The sequence below is a fragment of the Penaeus monodon genome, chromosome 3, assembly GCF_015228065.2.
Source record: "Penaeus monodon isolate SGIC_2016 chromosome 3, NSTDA_Pmon_1, whole genome shotgun sequence".
Lineage (NCBI taxonomy): Eukaryota > Metazoa > Arthropoda > Malacostraca > Decapoda > Penaeidae > Penaeus > Penaeus monodon.
The window spans coordinates 12,236,588-12,241,587 of record NC_051388.1 but is presented as its reverse complement, the minus strand read 5'-3'; positions in this window follow the sequence as shown (position 1 = coordinate 12,241,587).

Sequence of the window (5,000 nt, the reverse complement as noted above, 5' to 3'; positions counted from 1 at the left end):
GTCGTTGTTATTGTTGTTGTTCTTCACAAGACCTTCGGAGTTAGCGTCGATGTTATTGTTGTTGTTCTTCACAAGATCCTCGGATTAACAATGTTATTAACAATGTTATTGTTATGTTATAACAATGTTGTTATCATTATTGTTCTTCACAAGACCTTCGGAGTTAGCGTCGTTGTTATTGCTGTTGTTCTTCACAAGACCTTCGGAGTTAGCGTCGTTGTTATTGTTGTTGTTCTTCACAAGACCTTCGGAGTTAACGTCGTTGTTATTGTTGTTGTTCTTCACAAGATCCTCGGAGTTAACGTCGTTGTTATTGTTGTTGTTCTTCACAAGACCTTCGGAGTTAACGTCGTTGTTATTGTTGTTGTTCTTCACAAGATCCTCGGAGTTAACGTCGTTGTTATTGTTGTTGTTCTTCACAAGACCTTCGGAGTTAGCGTCGTTGTTATTGCTGTTGTTCTTCACAAGATCCTCGGAGTTAGCGTCGTTGTTTGTTATTGTTGCTGTTCTTCACAATGATGAAGGGTTTAAGAATTTAATGTTATTTTGATTTCGAATTTGTCGTTGTGATTTTATTATTATCATTTTTTTTGCGAGTATGATTGTTATTGTTTTTATGATGTTTTTTTTTCATTCTTATCATTATCATTATTATTATGAAAATTATCATTATCGATACTGTTACCATTGCCATCCTTACCATTGTTATTCTATTTATTATTGTTATTATTGTTGTTGTTGTTGTCGTTGTTGTTGTTATTGTTGTTATTATCATTATAATTTTTATTCGTACTCTTCTTCTTCTTCTTCTTCTTTTTATCATTCTTATTCTTATACTTATTATCAGTATGATAATAATAATAATAATAATGATAATGATAATGATAATGATAATGATAATGATAATGATAATGATAATGATAATGATAATGATAATGATAATGATAATGATAATAATTATTATTATTATACTTATCATTATTATTATTATTATTATTATTATTATTATAATTATCATTATTATTCTTATCACTATTATTATTATCAATTACAATCATTATTATCATTAGTTATCATAATTTTCATCGTTGTTATCATTATAATAATTATCAATATGATAATAATAGTTTAATTTAGCTTTATCGTTATCATTATAATTTTCATTATTACCCTTATTGTTATTACTCTCATAAAATTGACTCGGAAAGAAATATTTTTTTCCACCATTAATCATCTTCCTCTTTCACGAGTCCGTTGTTACATATCAGTGTAGGTTTAACAAACATGCAAGACCGTGTTAAAAATTGGACACCGAGACACGGTAACAACATATAATTATAAATCAAAATTGAATGCCAAACTGAACACCAATATTAACCGCCATAACCAAACACCAAAATGAAACGCCAAAATCAAACACCAAAGTAAAACGCCAAAATTAAGCACTGTAACTTTGAAGTCAAACGCTAAATTCCCCCTTAGGCGTAAACGTTGGAGCAGAGACAGTGTAAATGGCGCTTGATGGAGATTTGTCTGTTTATTTTTTTACGACTTTTTAATGAGACCAAATTCTGAATAATATGATTTTGATTCGTGTATGCGTGTTGCATACGTGTATGTGTGTGTATTTTGATATGTGTGAGTGTGTGTGTCCGTTTGTATGTATTAGGTTATGCATATCCATAAGTATATGTACCTGGATATGAATACCACAGTTTTAGGATATCTATAAAATTTATTTCATGAAGTTGGCAACTTTATCGTACCTGTCACTAAAATAAACATTTGAATTAGAAATTCATAAGGGCAAAAAAGAACGGAAAATTATCAAAAACCGTAACGAATTTCCTCATCACACTCGATAACGTTTCAAATTAAGTATCCTTTTTAGCGAGTGTATTTTGCATGTTGAATATAATTGTTCAGTCATATCCTGTATCATGCTGTTTTTTTTTTGTCGAGAGCTATTTATACATATTAATGTAAATGAAAAGGCTTTCATGTGTCTATTGTATATTGATAACAATAAGATGGCGAAGATGATAAATAATGAATAACATGGTGGTAAACATGACGGTCATGATGAAAATAGTGATGACACGAAAATTAAGGCTACTGATAATGGTTTTGGTAATGATAGTTATGGAAATGATAATGATAATGATGATGAGGATGAAAATGATAAAAACAACAGCAGTGATATGGTAACGATGTTGATAAGATTGAAAATGGTAATAGTAAGATAAACATAATAACGGGTACGGCAATACTGAAAGGCGGAGAGAAAAAAAATTAAAGAAACAGAGAGGGAAGAGAAACATAGAAAGTGGTACACTGAACGGTAAAGGCAGAGACAAAAACATAAATAGACAAACAAACAAACAAACAAAAAGGGCAGACAGACCATTAGAGAGAGAGAAAGAGAGCGACTTTAAGAAACGTTCCCTCCAAATCAACGGTCAACATTTGGCCCTAGAATCGCCTAGCAATTGATGTCAAGATAAAGTTATATTCATGACAGCATTACAGTCATTCTGAAGCCATTACAGAGGCCAGGAAAGGCTAGAAGTTGTAAGAAGCTGAAGTGAGAGTAGAGCTTGGTTAAGCCTGAATCAAGTTTGAATGCAGACCTGACCGTAATCTTTTTTTTCTTTTCTTTTTTCCTTTCCTTACCTTTTTTTTCTTTTTCTTCGGCGAGTCTCTTAAAAGGAAGTCGTGAACGCGAATGGGGAAGCATCTTTTTTCCTTCTTTCTTTCCTTCTCTTTCTTCCCGAGATGAGACTTGACGAAATATTTTCATCGCGTTTTGGTTACAGGTTATGGACATCTGCAGTTTTTGCGCAACTTTTCATTGCTTTCCATTTATGAATGCATATTATGTATCTACACACACACACACACACTCACACACACACACACACACACACACACACACACATATATATATATATATATATATATATATAATATATATATAAATAAATAAATATATATATATATATATATATATATATATATATATATATATATATATATATATATATATGTATCATCATCATCATCATCATCATCATCATCATCATCATCATCATCATCATCATCATCATCATCATCATCATCATCATCATCATCATCATCATCATCCCGAGTCAGTCCACTGCGGGACGTAGACCTCTCCCAATCTTTTCCAACTTTATCTGTCTTGTGTTTTTTGTTTCCAGTCTTGGCCCCCAAATTCCGTTATTTCGTCACGCCATCTTGTCACTGGTCTGGACCTTGGCCTCTTTATACAATCTATAACTCAGTCTGTTACTTTCTATGTCCATCTGTTCTGTCTCCGATGTATATGACCTGCTTATTGCCATTTTTTCTTTTTGATGCTCACAAGTATATTTTCCACTTTTGTCTGTTCCCTGATCCACGTCGCCTTCATCCGATCTCTTAGCTAATTCCCAGCATCAACCTCTCCATCTCCAGTAATTTGGTTGTAGTCCATGTTTCTGATCCATAGGTCAACACTGGTAGGACCCATTGGTATTTTTTTTTTAAACATAGTGGCAAGGAGCCCCTTAGTAAGCTACTGTGTCTGCCGAAGGCGCTCCAGCCTAGGCTGATGCGTTGCTTAATTTCTTCTTCGCTAGATGTGTTTGTCTGAACGAGTTGCCCCAGGTATATATAATTGTCCACCACCTCTAGCGCTTCACCTTGTACATGTATCTGTTCGAACTAAACTCTACTGTTGAACATGATCTTAGTCTTTTTCTTGTTCATCCTAAGCCCGATTTTCAGACTTTCTCTATTCAGATTGTTTATTAGTTGCTGCATTTCATTTGCAGATTCACTGAAAAGAACAATATCATCTGCAAATCTTAGATTGTTTAGGTATTCGTTTCCTATTTTGATGCCCTTTCCGTTCCATTCTAGCTTTTTGAACATTTCTTCAAGACAAGCTGTAAACAGTTTTGGTGAGATGGTATCGCCCAGTCTAACCCATTTTTTAATTGGTATTTTGTGATTACCGTGTGGAGCTTGATGGTTGCTGTCCCATCTTCGTATATATATCTTCCAAAATTTTGCAATATACCTCCTCTCCTCCCTGTCTTCGGATAGCTTCTAGTACTGCTGGTATTTGTACAGAGTCAAATGCCTTTTCGTAATCGATGAATGCCATGCACAGGGGTTTCCTATATTCGTTTATTTTTTCTCTTATTTGGGTGAGCGTGTGGGTGTGGTCTGTTGTTGAGAATCCACTGCGGAAGCCTGCCTGTTCTCTAGGCTGGTTAGAATCCAGACGGTCAGAGATGCGAGTTGTGATGACTTTTGTGAATAGTTTGTAAGTAACTGAAAGGAGGCTTATTGATTTTTTAGATCCTTTCTGTCCCCTTTTTTATGTATCAAAATAATTGTTGCATTTTTCCAGGGTTTTGGAGTTTTCCCGTTGATAAGGCATTTGTTAAAAAGATTGGCTAGTTTCACTGTTGCAGTTTCTCCTGCATCTATTATAAGGTCTATACTAATTCCGTCTTCCCCTGATGTTTTCCCTCTCTTCGTGCCTGTAAGTGCTCTTCTTATTTCTTCTGTTGTGATGCTAGGTACGTTTCTAGTTACCGCATTCGCTTCCATCCGTGGTTGTTCATTTGAGTTGTAGAGATCCCTGTAAAACTCCTCCACTACTCTTATGATTTTATTCTTATTATATGTCACTTCTCCACCTGTTTTTTTATTGCATATAATTGATTTCTCCCTATTCCGAGTCTCCTTTTAACTGTTTTCATGCTAGTTCCTGAGATCACTGTTTCATTTATTATTTGAGTATTGAATTTCCGTACATCTTCCCTCTTATTTTTACTCATAGTCTTTGTTAGTTCGGCTAATTCTATTTTGTCCCTGTTTGACGATACTCTCATGACCATACGTTTATGCATAAGCTCTTTAGTTTCTACCGAGAACTTGCTGGAGCTTTGCTTGGTGTTCTCCGCCTACTTCAAGTGCAGCTTCCT